The following is a 17,258-nucleotide window of genomic DNA, read 5'->3' on the forward strand; positions in this document are numbered from 1 at the left end:
TGGGCCCCCTCTCTGTACGCACACTGAATTATGGAACATTCAGCCGATTAGTTGGAAGGCCTTTTAGCAACAGTGGCCTATCTGCCCCAGTATGACTATTTATAGGCTACTTTGTTCCAACAAACCACTTTCGTTCTAGCTCCTTCATCTGGTTGGTATTGAACTATTTCCATTATCCATTAGGGTGCTGTGAGCCAAATTTTATTTACAGTTTGAGGCCATTAATATCATTGGTTGAAGGGAATTAATATGGCACATTAGGGATGAATGCCCTATAGATTTTACCATCACAGAAACAAATTGGGCACAGACACAAGGCAGTAAGACAGAGCAGCTATAGGCAGTGATACTCAAAATAAAACCACAAAAAATATATGTAACATTCATCCTGACCAGACACGGCACCCATCTGAGTCCCTATTACCTTGTGAATAGAGTTAAGTGAGCTGGTATTTAAGATGATCCATGATTTGACCCCAAACCTCTATCCTGCTCCATCTCCCTCTAACGTCCTCTTTCATCACCCCATCCACCTATACTACCCTGCCCCCTGTGGTCTACATCATGCTTCCATGTCTGTTCACACTTGACCTTGACTTGAGGGGCTGTTGCCTTACCTAACGTTGGGCTCCTGTGTCTTCTAACAATATCCTGCTCATTTTCCAAAGTCCAGAGCTAGCCTTACCTCCTCCATGCAGCCTTCTCTGATTTCCCACAGTCAGAATTAATCTCTGCTTGGCATGCCCCCCAAAATTACCTGAGCCTCTTTTAGCACGTACTCCATTCTGCCCTGTATTGTGGTTAGCTGTTTTCCTGTCTGTTTATCTTATTAGAATTTAAACTGCTTAAAGGAAAGACGGATCTTGTTTATCTAGGAATATTCCTTCTGTTCCTAGTACCTAGAACAGTGCTCAGCATGTGGTAGATATTTGACAAATATTTGTTTAATAAATGGAAGAGTAATGTGACTTCTCTCCCATATTAGATTCTCCCCAGAAAAAGGTAGACAAAAAGCAGCCTTAGTTGGACTCCTGAGTTTGAATAATTTCAGTGAATTTATTTGTGTCTTTAGGTTTTAGGGGATTAATTTTAAATTAAAAAATGGAAAAGCATTATGTTTTCAGCACCAGTTGTATTCCTATTTTAATCTTAAATGCAAAGCAATGCTCCCAGAAACCTGAGCTTTCTTTTCTATAATATTTTTCACTTCCTACTTTTCAAACATAATATTTCTTCACATTTTGATTAAAATTAGGTATTTGACTGAAAGAATGGAAGTATTGTATTCAACTGTCTCTTGGGAAATGCCTGAAGGATGGTGAACCCAGCCTTTATAGCTGGTGCCACTTTAAACAGATCACTCAAGATTGTCCTCCCTTTCCAGGGTCAGTGTGCACTTAGTGGAGGGGGCAGGTTCTCATTTCATGGTACCCTTAGGCAGGGCAAGCTGGCTCCACCAACAGGAGTGGATGCTCATTGTCTGGTCAGGCGTTGTCTTTGTTCTATACCGAAAGCAGGACTGGATTGGCCTGTTGCAGTAAAGACTTATCAGTGGGCCATGCTGGTTTGAGATATTTTTGCCTACTTGAAGGAAAATGTAGCTGAAATACATTTCCCCCCCACCCCATTTATTGAATAATTTCCATTTACTGCTCCAGAGCCATGTCCTACCCTTTTCTACTCTACTTTATACCCCTACGAGGCTCCTCCACTCTCCTGTGGCCTCTGGCTTCCAGTTGGGTTCAGCCAATTGGCAGGGGATTGGGGGCAAGGGATATTTATTCGCTGAGCTTCTTCCCTGTGGGCAGGGTCACAGATTCTGCCATGTAGCCTGCACTCAGCCTCCTCTGTTTCTAGGTTCTGGTAACCATTCCTTCCAGTTATTCTTTCAGGCCTAGGGGTGGTCATAGACCCAACTGCTACTAAGCCTGAAGCACCATGGTTTAGAGATATACTCCCTTTAAGGGCCACTTCTCAATAGTCTCTGTAGTACACTCTCCTCAGATGCCCTGTGAGTGTACCATCCTTTACCTGCTAGGACCCAACTGAATCGCCATGTCATATTAGCCAAGCCTGGGTGTTCCACGCTTGGTTTTGTTTTTGAATCTCCTTCCGCTTGTCAAAAACTGATGCCCAAGCCTTCCGCAGGACAAGGTATTGGGTAGTAGGTGAGGGAAGGAGTAGAATGCATGAAGCTGTCTGCTTGGCAACGTCCTTTAAAAATCCAAACAGAACAACTGAAAGAGAATTAAAAAGAATTAAAAGAATTAAAAACAGAGCAACTGAAAGAGAATTAAAAAGAAAAAAAAGGAACTGTAGAAACCTAAAATTGCAAAGGACACTGGCAATTGTTTGAGGAGGGATCTGGTCCCTGCCTAGAGCTACATCCTGAAGACCGCTTCCACATCTACAATATCATTACATAAAAAAGAAGTTTGAAGCTCTAGTCTCTTCCTCTTCTTATAAGGACACTAATCCTATCCTGGGTTGCCCCTACTCCCATGACCTCATCTAAACCTAATTACCTCCCAAAGGCCCACCTTCAAATACCATCACATTGGCAGTTAGAGCTTCAACATATGAACTTGGGGGTGGGGGGCACAAATATGCAGTCCGTAACAGTGCCTGACATAAGGACAGCACTCCGTGGTGGCTGAGTGTGACAGCCATACTTTACTTGGGTGCATCACATGGATGGTGACTGGCTGGTGCAGTCAGGTTCTTTTTCTTGGGGAATTTGAATAGGAAGTTTACCATTAGTCAGTCTGTAGTCCCAGCAGCCTGTGGGAGCAGAGACCAAGTAGCTGAGTCACTGTAACATGGTAGATAAAGCACCAGAGTAGGAAAGAGCAGATACCACTTGCTGAGGGAGGCCACCAGGAGATGGACCACTAGAGAATGTGGTCTCCCTACTGACCTTCCAGTTCATGCTCCAGCAGGTCCTTTCCTTGGAATAGCCCCTGGATTACTTTAGGCTTGATTAGCTACAAGTCCAGAAGAAAAACAGTTTCTCTTTTCCAATAAAAGTCCAAGATTTGAGCTGGAGATTATTGAACTGCAGGGTCACATGGCCATCCTGAGTCAATCACTGTGATGTGGGTGATGGAACTCTTTCACTATCTGGGCTGGGTCACATGCCCACACCAGGAGCTTGGGAGTGGGGTCTGTTCCACTTGACACGTAGGATGCTATTTTCAGAAGAAAAGAAGAGGGATGTTGGACTTGCCAAAAGAACAAACCCAGGTCATCGAAACCCATTTTGGTTTCTTACTGCCTGACAGAACCCATCGAACACAGCTACCATTCTGAGAAGTATTATAAATCCTCTCTTTTCTCTATCATGTGCTGACATCTGGTACTGTGGCCACAACTGAAGTACTTGCAGTGACAGCAAGCCTACTGTATCTCCATGTGGGTAGCCTGACGTGCTGTTGAACAGCCCACATTGTCAGTCCTTTAGCCTGGGCCCCAACTTGCCGGTTGCCAGTTCTCCTCTGTTCTGTTTCTGTCCTACGTAACAACGTTCCCAAATGTCCTCCCTCCTCCACATGACAGCCTTTGAATTCAGAAGACAGTTAACAGTGAAGAATAATTACAGGGAAATTAAAATCCAGCAATTATTTGCTGGAAGGAACATATTTTCTCATTTACCTACATGTAACATCAAATAACTCACTCCTACTCAATTTAAAAAAAAAGCCCCAAGCCAAAAACACTAGGAATCCAAATATCTTTCCTCCCTTTCCCCCGCATGGAAGCTTTGCTAACAAACAACCATATTGCTATAAATAATGTGCTGTGCTGTTGAGTGAGTGACCGCTGGGCCTAAGCAATGGTGTTAGCTGTGGAACGGCAAATCCCCCTCTGGATGTGGAACACAACGGCTGTTTATACAGACAATCCAATCTGACTAGCAGGGAAATGGAATGATTCTGCTTCCAATTGGTTTTTGTTTAATGATATCTCACTTCAAAATGTTACTTAAAGAGTTACAAATGGGTTAGTTGATCTGTAAATGAATCTAGAAACACCTGAGGTATAAACCAAAGAATGCTCTTGGGATCTAGTGATTAGTGCAGAAGCAAACCCTGGCAGAGCCTCCTGTACCTAGGGAGTTCGCCTAAGGCTCAAAGTGAGATTTCAGTGACAAGAAGCTAGTGCCCCAGCCATTATCTCTGGACACCTTGTCAATCTGCTCAGACCCCGCTTAAGAAGACCCGAGTCACACTCTGATAGGCAAGGAGACTTCCTAAGCTGATAAAGTGAGGTCCCTTTAAACCCAGAAGAGTTGGTCATTGTGGGACATGGAATGTTCTTCCTGGCAGGACAGCCTGGGAGGCTCGAGGTCAAAGGTGACAGCTCACTGGGAGCCTTTCACATCCTGCAATTGTCCATCAATGGTCAGAAAGAGGAGTTGTTACTGACTGGCCTCTTCTGGTTCTAAAGCCCCTAGTTCTGCTAAGGGCAGGAAGAAGCCTGTAAAGTTAAGGTAATCCGTTGACTTCCTGAATAAAAGGTTTGGGTAATCATTTAGCTAGTTCAGAGTTCCAGCTCCCCATCAGAGCTGGTCTTCCTGCCATTCTCCAGGTTCTTGCTGCTCTCCTCCGAGTTGTCCCTTGCTCACCTGGTTCCTGTGTATTCCAAAGCTGTCTCACCTGGTCTTTGGGGGATTCTGCTGCACCTTGTGTCTTTGACTGCAAACTTTGCACTGCCTGGGCACAGCTCTGTGCTCTGTGACCTCTTGTGTGCCCTGGAGGCCCTGATGATCCTTGGCTGCTTCGTTGCCTCATTCCAAAATGTGGGTGACTGTGTGAGGCTGCCTCTGGCACCACGCTCCGCCATTGCTGCTCCGCCATCCGTTCAAGCCGTACCAGACCCAGGGTCATGCCCAATATGGAACTTCTTTGGGATGCCTTGGACTCTCCCTCAACCTAGGTAGGGTTTCTAGTATCTCAGCCCTATGATGGAGGAAGCACAGACGCTTCTGGGGAATCCCACAGAAGCTAAACTCATTATGCTTCCTGATCCTGCTTGAAACTCTTCTCAGAGACTTCCCAGACCTCTGACTACTATGGCATATAATAAATTCTATGTTCCAACCTCCAGTTTTTCTTCTAATATAGAAAGGGAAGTCTGGGGCTTAAAAAAACACACTTTCTCTCTCAACAGAGTCATGCTTTGTTTTTTGTTAAAAAACCCAGCTTTATTGATATATGATTTCTATACCATAAAATTCATGCAAAATAAATGATTTTAACCAATAATTTCAGTGAATTTATAAAATTGTACAACCATAATCAAAATTCAGATTTAGAATATTCCCAAAACCTGAAAAAAATTTTTGTGCCTATTTGTAGTTAATTCCTGTTTCTACTCCCAGTCCCAGGCAACCACTGATCTGTTTTGTCTCTATAAATGTGCCTTTCTAGACCTGTCATAAAAATAGAATTACATAACGTGTAGCCTTTTTGTCTAGCTTCTTTCACTTAGCTTAGTGTTTTTGAGGATGGTTCAGGTTGTTAAATGTATCAGTAGTCCATTCTTTTAATTGCTGAATAGAATTACATAAATATAGCACTTTTATCCACTTACATTTGATGGACATTTGGATAATTTTCTGGTTTTAGTTATTGTGAATAATGCTGTTATGAACATTCATGTACATGTCTTATATATGGCCATATGTTTTCATACTTGGAAGTAGAATTCCTTGGTCATATGGTAAATTTGTGCTTAACATTTTTGGAAACTACCAAACTATTTTCCATAGTGGCTGTACTATTTGACATTCTCAAGAGCAATGCATGAGTGTTCCAGTTTCTCCACATAATCACTAACTCTTGGTATTATATGGATTTAAAAATATCATAGCCATTCTAGTGGTTGTGTAGGAGTGTCTCGATTTTTTTTGTGCATTTCCTTAGTGACTAATGAGGTTGAGCTTCTTTTCATGTGTTCGTTAACCGTTCATATGCCTACTATATTTCACTTGGTAAAATGTTTATTAAAATCTTTCACCCATTTAAAAAAAATTGGGTTGTAAATCTTTCTAATTAGTTACTTGTGTTCTTTATTTTTCTGGATACAAATTCTTTACCAAGTGTATGATTTGCAAAATTTTTAAACCAGTCTATGGCTTGTCTTTACATTACTTAATGATATGTTTTTAAGTAAAATGATTTTTATTTTTAGGAAGTCCTATTTATTTTTTCCCTTTTATGGATTGTGCTTTTGGTGTCATATCTTTGACAAACCAAAGTTCACAGAGATTTCTCCTATGTTTTCTTATAAATGATTTAGAGTTTTTTTTTTTTTTTTTTTACGGTACGCGGGCCTCTCACTGTTGTGGCCTCTCCCGTTGCGGAGCACAGGCTCCGGACGCGCAGGCTCAGCGGCCATGGCTCATGGGCCCATCTGCTCCGCGGCATGTGGGATCTTCCCGGACCGGGCACTAACCCGTGTCCCCTGCATCGGCAGGCGGACTCTCAACCACTGCCACCAGGGAAGCCCTGATTTAGAGTTTTAGCTCTCAAATTTAGGTCTATGATCCATTTGGAGTTGATTTTTGTAGTGTGTGGGGTAAGGGTCTGAGTTCTTTTTTTGTTTATTTCCATGTGAATATCCGATTGTACTAGCACGATTCTTTGAAAAGACTGTCCTTTCCCAGTTGAATTGTTTTGGACACAATTGCTGAGAATCAGTTGACCATAGTAAATTTTGAAATCAGATAGTGTAAGTCCTCTAGCTCTTCTTATTCAAAATGTTTTGGCTATTTAAGATTTCTGCATTTCCATATAAATTTTATAATAAGCTTGTCATTTTTTACAAAAAATCTTGCTGAGATTTTGATAGGGATTGTATTGAATTTCAATTTGGAGAGAATTGCCATCTTGACAATATTGACTATTTCAATCTATGAATATGAATATTATTTAGATGTTTAATGTCTCAGCAATATTTGTAGTATTAAGGATATGACTTGAACCTTTTTTGTTAATTTATTTCTAAGTTTTTTATTCTCTTTGATGTTGCAAATAAATTTGTTTTCTTAATTTTGGATTGTTCATTGCTAGTATATAGAAATAGAATAGATTTTTGTATATTGATCTTTTATTCTGTGACCTTGTTAAATTCATTTTGTATTTCTAGACTTACTTTTTTTGTTGATTGCCTTCCTCTGTTAAATAAATATTTCAATTCCTTTGTTGACTTTTAAAAGCTATTTCTTTCAGTTATTTTCTTATTGATTGCTCTGATGATTACAATATGCACTTTTAACTTTTCACAATCTACTTCAGAATAAAATTAACTTCATTTTGTTAAAACATAGAAATTTTGCTTCAATATAGTTCCATGTTCCGTTCATTCCCCATCTTTTGTACTATTACATATATACATACATACATATATATTATATATACTATTATATACCATATATTATTACTATATGTACTATGATATATATAAATGTATAAAATATTTAAATATATATTATATATATTTATATTTTATAATCCCAGCAACATAGTATTAAAATTATTGATTTATACAGCATTATATCTTTTATTATTATCTTTTATTATTACATCCAAATTCCCTGTAAGTAATTTATGGGGAATAGAAAGTACTTTGGTTTAATATTTTCAGAACATATCCTTCCATTTTAGAGACTGGTCCACTTTGACCTCAGTGACCATTCTGCTGAATCAGTTCCTGACTATCTGTCTCAAGTTGTCCAGATTCCAAACTTCCTTTTTAATGAGCAGTGCTCAGTCCTTTTGGATTTGATGTCATTCCCGGCTCCTTGGTCTTAACATGAGTCATATGACTGAAATCCTCTTTTCTCATAACTGAGTCTGGAATTCAAGTTCCAGCTGAACTTGAGATGCTCTAGTCCTGGACCACATAATGCTATGACTACCAGATTTCAACATCTCTGCTGACATGATGGTTCAAACTTTTACCGAAAAGAAAGATAAACAAAAACCTTGATCCGGAATATGGTAATAATAGTAAAAAACCAGGAGCCATTTCTTGGGGTTTTATCATTGCCTTGCTAGTTCCTCCATAGCTCGTATACCTCATAGCTTCCATCCTACTTGTTTCATTGCCAGTTGACTGTGTTATGCTGCTTCTACCTCCCAAGTAGTCCAGGCACCATTATCTCACCCCCACCCCCTGCCCAGGCCAATGCTCCTTCCAGAGAGGCCCTCTATTTAGTGAGTCATTCCATTCTCACCATGGATGTGATGATTGATGAACTTTTCCTATGGATACTTTACGTGTGATCTCTATGCCTAAGCCAGTCCTGTCGTCCCTGGGCAAAGAACTTCTGTGTGGGGCATGGGCAGGCCCACCTCCCTCATTTGACTGAGGAGAACTCTTCTTGTTCCTCTCTTCTCACCCCATCAAAGAAACCACTCTCAGATGAGAGCTGCTCAAACCTGTACTCTGAATGCCTTTACATCCCCATACAGTCTCAGACTGTTTTGTTGTATTTTCAGTTTTACTCTCTTGTCAGATTGGAAAGCAAGTGCAGTCCATAGCCTTCTCCTCTCCCCATTTTTCTCCTATCCTCCTCCCACTTAAACCATGCCTTTCCCAAGCTGACTACAGTCAGTTGAATGGGAAGCCCCCAAAAGATATGTCCATGTCCTAATCCCTGAAACCTATTAATGTGACCTTATTTGGAAAAAGTATCTTTACAGATGTAATGAAGTTAAAGATCTTGGAATGAGATCGCTCTGTATTACCTAGGTGGTAATACAGACCCAATGACAAGTGTTCTTGTGTCTAAGAGACAGAAGACACAGACACATGGAGGAGAAGGCCATCTGAAGGTGGAGTCAGAGACTGGAATAATACATTCCCAAGGAATGCTGGAAGAGGCAAAGACTGAATTGTCCCCTAGAGCATAGCCCTACTGACACCTTGATGTCAGACTTCTGGCCTCCAGAATCGTAAGAGTATAAATATTTGTTGTTTTAAGCCATCAAGTTTGTGATAATTTTTGATGGCAGTCCTAGGAAACTAATACCCTGACCTTTTCCCAGACCTGACCAACTGCCTCCCCAGGGAGTTCAGTCAGCAGATTATGCTCAAGCTTTGTGTCTCTCTTCCAAATCAATCCCTATGTTTGATTTTTGCTACAATTTTTTCCTTTCCCCAACCCCTCATTTCTACTCCTTTGTCAATATTTCTAACATCTGCACAGAAATACCATATTACATTTCTCCCCTCTTTCATCACCATGGAACTTTGTAAAAAAGAAGTAAAACGTAGGGCAAAGGGTGAATGCAGAACACTGGGGAAAAACAACAATTATCAGAGATGTCTTAGAAGTTTCAACATAGTGGTTTGATTTCTCTAGCAGATTTCCACCCAGTTTTGGCACTACCCCGGGGATTGGTATAAATCCATTTATTCAGTCAAGGGGAATTAGTAAAGCATTCCTCTGCACAACTGTGTGATAGGATGGTTGAGACATGTCCTTTTCTCCTGAGAAGCTCAGCTTGCTTTAACTCAATTAGCTATGGACTTGCATAGGTTCCTTCCTTTTAGTAGAGGCCAACTCCAGGGAGGGTCATCCAGGCTTAGGTTGGGAGAATTCATAGTCACTCTTACCAAAAGTCCCTTTAATAGTCCATGTTTAACTACTGCTGTCATTAGTGGATCAGACCACTTCTTGCCTGCCTCCCCAGCAGGAATCCAAAACAGATCTGTAGAGAAAAAAATAAACAGTAATTTAATTTGCTAACTTTTTCCACATCAGTCAGCAAAGCTTAATGGTCACATCTAGGATAACCTGCTCCCAGATACTTGTGTATTAAAAATTAAGCTGAGTTGGCTTAGTGGCATTAATCCCACAGTACTGGGTGCTGTGAAATAAAAAATTTAAAAGTCATCAGTCTTTCCTCCCTGATAAGTACACCTACAGGCTCCTCATGCTTCAATCATCACTTCTTTTCTCTAGGTACCACTTTTTCTGTTCCATAATACAAAAATAATATGTATTCATAGCAGAAAATCATATACTATCAAAATAAAGAAAATAAAAATTATCCATAGTTCCACCACCCACAGGTAACTACTGATAGTATTTGGGTATATCTCATATATCCAATATAAGAATATATTTGCGTATATCTTTTTGTTTATCTGCAGAGATAGGTGATTTTTGTTTCTGTCAAAATAGGCTCCTACTGTGCATATTATTTTGTGAACTGTTTTTTCAGCTCACAGTGCATTGTGAACATTTTCCCATCTATCAGAACTGGCAATAGGAAGTATCATTCCTCCATCAGCAGGTTTTACCTTATGGCTGGCTGATTCCAACGGTCTTCTACTTGTCTTCCTGTATTGAGTCTCTTACATCTCCAGGCCACCCTATTGGCTTCCAGATGGATATTCCAAAAATACTGCTTACACCCTGGATCAGAATCCTTGATGAACTTTCTACCTTCAACCTCTCCCAACTGCCCCGAGGGGGGAGTCTTCACCCAGAATTTTATTCCAGGCTATTCTCAACAGACTCCAATTGATTTATGTACATTTGTTTTGCATAATTTCTTATGTAAATCCCTTTTTCAAACAAGGTCCCATCCAAAATTATTAGTCATTATTCCCCAGTAAGCTCCTCCACCTCCTCATCTTTGCTACAGCTGCTTCCTCTGCTGATGTAGCCTCTCTCCCCTACTCTCTTTCCTTGCCTGGGAGATTCTCTGTACTCAATCTTTCAGATCTTTTCTGACACCACCATAGTTTCTCTAACTGCCGCAACTCCCAGTGATCGCTCTCTCTTCCTCTAGAGTGTGTATTGGCTATACCATTGTCCTGACGTAATAGGGTAGGCAGTAATCGTCACTGAATGTCTGTACATGCCCCAGCCAGGAAGGGAGCCCTGTGAGGAGGCGCTGAGTCCTCTGCCTCTTTGCCTCATAGAACTTGGCAACTGAACAATGAAAAATGCATATTAATGTGAGCAATGCATGGTGAGGAAAAATAATTGACTTAAGGATAGGTAATGTCCAAAAATGAAAAAACAAATGAACAAATGCCAAGTGATAGCATGAGGTAACTGATACATAGCTTGAACAGTATTCACTTATACAGAACAACAACAGCAACATCAGTAACGACCACCACAAAACCATGCGTAGAAAAGTAAAAACCCGAAAACCAAAAGATGCTGTTGACAAAACTCTTAAAAATTGGAAGTCTGGATAAATGCATGATTTTTTTTTCCTTCTTGCTGCCATGTCTCACTGTTTCCTCTCAGCAGAATTTGTGATAAATTTATAATAGATAAAATAACTTAAAATTTTTATTTATTTATTTTTTTACATCGTTATTGGAGTATAATTGCTTTACAATGGTGTGTTAGTTTCTGCTTTATAACAAAGTGAATCAGTTATACATATACATATGTTCCCATATCTCTTCCCTCTTGTGTCTCCCTCCCTCCCACCCTCCCTGTCCTACCAATCCAGGTGGTAACAAAGCACCGAGCTAATCTCCCTGTGCTATGCGGCTGCTTCCCACTAGCTATCTATTTTACGTTTGGTAGTGTATGTATGTCCATGCCACTCTCTCACTTTGTCACAGCTTACCCTTCCCCCTCGCCATAACCTCAAGTCCATTCTCTAGTAGGTCTGTGTCTTTATTCCTGTCTTACCCCTAGGTTCTTCATGACACTTTTTTTCTTAAATTCCATATATATGTGTTAGCATATGGCATTTATTTTTCTCTTTCAGACTTACTCTGTATGACAGACTCTAGGTCCATCCACCTCACTACAAATAGCTCAATTTTGTTTCTTTTTATGGCTGAGTAATATTCCATTGTGTATATGTGCCACATCTTCTTTATCCATTCATCCGATGATGGACAGTTAGGTTGCTGCCATCTCCTGGCTATTTTAAACAGAGCTGCAATGAACATTTTGGTATATGACTCTTTTTGAATTATGGTGTTCTCAGGGTATATGCCCAGTAGTGGGATTGCTGGGTCATAGGGTAGTTCTATTTGTAGTTTTTTAAGGAACCTCCATACTGTTCTCCATAGTGGATGTACCAATTCACATTCCCACCAGCAGTGCAAGAGTGTTCCATTTTCTCCACACCCTCTCCAGCATTTACTGTTTCTAGATTTTTTGATGATGGCCATTCTGACTGGTGTGAAATGATATCTCATTGTAGTTTTGATTTGCATTTCTCTAACGATTAATGATGTTGAGCATTCTTTCATGTGTTTGTTGGCAATCTGTATATCTTCTTTGGAGAAATGTCTGTTTAGGTTTTCTGCCCATTTTTGGATTGGGTTGTTTTTTTGTTATTGAGCTGCATGAGCTGCTTATAAATTTTGGAGATTAATCCTTTGTCAGTTGCTTCATATGAAATATTTTCTCCCATTCTGAGGGTTGTCTTTTGGTCTTGTTTATGGTTTCCTTTGCTGTGCAAAAGCTTTGAAGTTTCATTAGGTCCCATTTGTTTATTTTTGTTTTTATTTCCATTTCTCTAGGAGGTGGGTCAAAAAGGATCTTGCTGTGATTTATGTCATAGAGTGCTCTGCCTATGTTTTCCTCTAAGAGTTTGATAGTTTCCGGCCTTACATTTAGGTCTTTAATCCATTTTGACCTTATTTTTATGTATGGCGTTAGAGAGTGTTCTAATCTCATACTTTCACATGTATCTGTCCAGTGTTCCCAGCACCAATTATTGAAGAGGCTGTCCTTTCTCCACTGAACATTCCTGCCTCCTTTATCAAAGATAAGGTGACCATATGTGCGTGGGTTTATCTCTGGGCTTTCTATCCTGTTCCATTTATCTGTCTTTCTGTTTTTGTGCCAGTACCATACTGTCTTGATTACTGTAGCTTTGTAGTATAGTCTGAAGTCAGGGAGCCTGATTCCTCCAGTTGCTTTTTTCGTTCTCAAGATTGCTTTAGCTATTTGGGGTCTTTTGTGTTTCCATACAAATTGTGAAATTTTTTATTCTAGTTCTGTGAAAAATGCCAGTGGTAGTTTGATAGGGATTGCATTGAATCTGTAGATTGCTTTGGGTAGTAGAATCATTTTCACAATGTTGATTCTTCCAATCCAAGAACATGGTATATCTCTCCATCTATTTGTATCATCTTTAATTTCTTTCAGCAGTGTCTTATAATTTTCACTATACAGGTCTTTTGTTTCCTTAGGTAGGTTTATTCCTAGATACTTTATTCTTTTTGTTGCAATGGTAAATGGGAGTGTTTTCTTGATTATACTTTCAGAGTTTTCATATTAGTGTATAGGATTGCCAGAGATTTCTGTGCATTGATTTTGTATCCTGCTACTTTACCAAATTCATTGATTAACTCTAGTAGTTTTCTGGTAGCATCTTTAGGATTCTCTATGTATAGTATCATGTCATCTGCAAACAGTGACAGCTTTACTTCTTCTTTTCTGATTTGGATTCCTTTTATTTCCTTTTCTTCTCTGATTGCTGTGGCTAAAACTTCCAAAACTATGTTGAATAAGAGTGGTGAGAGTGGGCAACCTTATCCTGTTCCTGATCTTAGTGGAAATGCTTTCAGTATTTCACCATTGAGGACGATGTTGGCTGTGGGTTTGTCATATATGGCCTTTATTATGTTGAGGAAAGTTCCCTCTATGCCTACTTTCTGGAGGTTTTTTTTCATAAATGGGTGTTGAATTTTGTCAAAAGCTTTCTCTGCATCGTTTGAGAGGATCATATGGTTTTTATTCTTCAATTTGTTAATAAGGTGTATCACGTTGATTGATTTGCATATACTGAAGAATCCTTGCATTCCTGGAATAAACCCCACTTGATCATGGTGCATGATCCTTTTAATGTGCCGTTGGATTCTGGTTGCTAGTATTTTGTTGAGGACTTTTGCATCTATGTTCATCAGTGATATTGGCCTGTAGTTTTCTTTCTTTGTGATATCTTTGTCTGGTGTTGGTATCAGGGTGATGGTGCCCTCATAGAATGAGTTTGGGAGTGGTCCTTCCTCTGCTATATTTTGGAACTGTTTTAGAAGGATAGCTGTTAGCTCTTCTCTAAATGTTTGATAGAATTCGCCAGTAAAGCCATCTGGTCCTGGGCTTTTGTTTGTTGGAAGATTTTTAATCACAGTTTCAATTTCAGTGCTTGTGATTGGTCTGTCCGTATTTTCTATTTCTTCCTGGTTCAGTCTTGGCAGGTTGTGCATTTCTAAGAATTTGTCCATTTCTTCCAGATTGTCCATTTTATTGGCATAGAGTTGCTTGTAGTAATCTCTCATGATCTTTTGTATTTCTGCAGTGTCAGTTGTTACTTCTCCTTTTTCATTTCTATTTCTATTGATTTGAGTCTTCTCCCTTTTTTTCTTGATGAGTCTGGCTAATGGTTTATCAATTTTGTTTATGTTCTCAAAGAACCAGCTTTTAATTTTATTGATCTTTGCTATCGTGTCCTTCATTTCTTTTTCATTTATTATTGATCTGATCTTTATGATTTCTTTCCTTCTGCTAATTTTGGGGTTTTTTTGTTCTTCTTTATCTAATTGCTTTAGGTGCAAGGTTAGGTTGTTTATTTGAGATGTTTCCTGTTTCTTAAGGTAGGATTGTATTGCTGTAAACTTTCCTGTTAGAACTGCTTTTGCTGCATCCCATAGGTTTTGGGTCGTCGTGTCTCCATTGTCATTTGTTTCTAGGTATTTTTTGATTTCTTCAGTGATCTCTTGGTTATTTAGTAGTGTATTGTTTAGCCTCCATGTGTTTGTATTTTTTACAGATTTTTCCTGTAATTGATATCTAGTCACATGGCATTGTGGTCAGAAAAGATACTTGTTACAATTTCAATTTTCTTAAATTTACCAAGGCTTGATTTGTGACCCAAGATATGATCTATCCTGGAGAATGTTCCATGAGCACTTGAGAAAAATGTGTATTCTGTTGTTTTTGGATGGAATGTCCTATAAACATGAATTAAGTCCATCTTGTTTAATGTATCATTTAAAGCTTGTGTTTCCTTATTTATTTTCATTTTGGATGATGTGTCCATTGGTGAAAGTGGGGTATTAAAGTCCCCTACTATGAAGGGTTTTGTCGATTTCTCTTTTTATGGCTGTTAGTATTTGCCTTATGTATTGAGGTGCTCCTATGGTGGGTGCATAAATATTTACAATTGTTATATCTTCTTCTTGGATCGACCACTTGATCATTATGTAATGTCCTTCTTTGTCTCTTCTAATAGTCTTTATTTTAAAGTCTATTTTGTCTGATATGAGAATTGCTACTCCAGCTTTCTTTTGGTTTCCATTTGCATGGAATATCTTTTCCCATCCCCTCACTTTCATTCTGTATGTGTCTCTAGGTCTGAAGTGGGTCTCTTATAGACAGCATATATATGGTTCTTGTTTTTGTATCCATTCAGCCAGTCTGTGTCTTTTCCTGGGAGCGTTTAATCCATTTACATTTAACTTAATTATTGATATGTATGTTCCTATTCCCATTTTCTTAATTGTTTTGGGTTTGTTATTGTAGGTCTTTTCCTTCTCTTGTGTTTCTTGCCTAGAGAAGTTTCTTTAGCATTTGTTGTAAAGCTGGTTTGTTGGTGCTGAAATCTCTCAGCTTTTGCTTATCTGTAAAGGTTTTAATTTCTCTATCAAATCTGAATGAGATCCTTCCTGGGTAGAGTAATCTTGGTTGTAGGTTTTTCTCCTTCATCACTTTAAATATGTCCTGCCACTCCCTTCTGGCTTGCAAAGTTTCTGCTGAAAGATCAGCTGTTAACCTTATGGGGATTCCCTTGTGTGTTATTTGTTGTTTTTCCCTTGCTGCTTTTAATATGTTTTCTTTGTATTTAATTTTTGACAGTTTGGTTAATATGTGTCTTGGCGTGTTTCTCCTTGGATTTATCCTGTATGGGACTCTCTGTGCTTCCTGGGCTTTATTAACTATTTCCTTTCCCATATTAGGGAAGTTTTCAACTATAATCTCTGCAAATATTTTCTCAGTCCCTTTCTTTTTCTCTTCTTCTTCTGGAACCTCTATAATTCGAATGTTGGTGCGTTTAATGTTGTCCCAGAGGTCTCTGAGACTGTCTTCAGTTCTTTTCATTCTTTTTTCTTTATTCTGCTCTGCAGTAGTTATTTCCACTATTTTATCTTCCAGGTCACTTATCCGTTCTTTTGCCTCAGTTATTCTGCTCTTGATCCCATCTAGGGTATTTTTCATTTCATTTATTGTGTTGTTCATTGTTGCTTGTTTTATCTTTAGTTCTTCTAGGTCCTTGTTAAATGTTTCTTGCATTTTGTCTATTTTATTTCCAAGATTTTGGATCACGTTTACTATCATTATTCTGAATTCTTTTTCAGGTAGACTGCCTATTTCCTCTTCATTTGTTATGTCTGGTGGGTTTTTATCTTGCTCCTTCATCTGCTGTATGTTTTTCTGTCTTCTCATTTTACTTATCGTACTGTTTGGTGTCTCCTTTTTGCAGGCTGCAGGTTCGTAGTTCCTGTTGTTTTTGGTATCTGTCCCCAGTGGCTAAAGTTGGTTCAGTGGGTTGTGTAGGCTTCCTGGTGGAGGAGACTAGTGCCTGTGTTCTGGTGGATGAGGCTGGATCTTGTCTTTCTGGTGGGCAGGTCCACGTCTGGTGGTGTGTTTTGGGGTGTCTGTGGACTTATTATGGTTTTAGACAGCCTCTCTGCTAATGGGTGGGGTTATGTTCCTGTCTTTCTAGTTGTTTGGCATAGAGTGCCCAGCCCTGTAGCTTGCTGGTCGTTGAGTGAAGCTGGGTGCTGGTGTTGAGATGGCGATCTCTGGGAGATTTTTGCCATTTGATATTATGTAGAGCTGGGAGGTCTCTTGTTGACCAATGTCCTGAAGTTGGCTCTCCCACCTCAGAGGCACAGCAGTGACTCCTGGCTGCAGCACCAAGAGCCTTTCATTCACCCAGCTCAGAGTAAAAGGGAGAAAAAGTAGAAAAGAAAGAAAGAAAGAAAGAAAGAAAGAAAGAAAGAAAGGGAAAGAAAGAAAAGAAAGAAAGGAAGAAGGAGAAAGAAAGAAAGAAAGAGTAAGATAAAACAAAATAATTAAAATAAAAAATAATTATTAAGAAAAAACGTTTTTTTAAAAAGAAAAAAAACCGGACTCATATAGCCCTAGGACAAATGGTGAAAGCAAAATCTCACACAGAAGCATACACATACACACTCAAAGGGGAAAAAAATCATAAATCTGGCTCGCAAAGTCCACCTCCTCAGTTTGGAAT

The 17,258-nt window shown here is 39.3% G+C and overlaps 1 protein-coding gene across 2 annotated transcripts in view; it reads left to right on the forward strand.

The window, feature by feature from the left end:
• Window positions 1–17,258, forward strand: part of KCNAB1 (potassium voltage-gated channel subfamily A regulatory beta subunit 1) — a 419,111-nt gene that overhangs the window by 101,690 nt on the left and 300,163 nt on the right. The window lies entirely within an intron of this gene.

Source organism: Lagenorhynchus albirostris, chromosome 5 (assembly GCF_949774975.1).
Source record: "Lagenorhynchus albirostris chromosome 5, mLagAlb1.1, whole genome shotgun sequence".
In the NCBI taxonomy this organism is placed as follows: Eukaryota; Metazoa; Chordata; class Mammalia; order Artiodactyla; family Delphinidae; genus Lagenorhynchus; species Lagenorhynchus albirostris.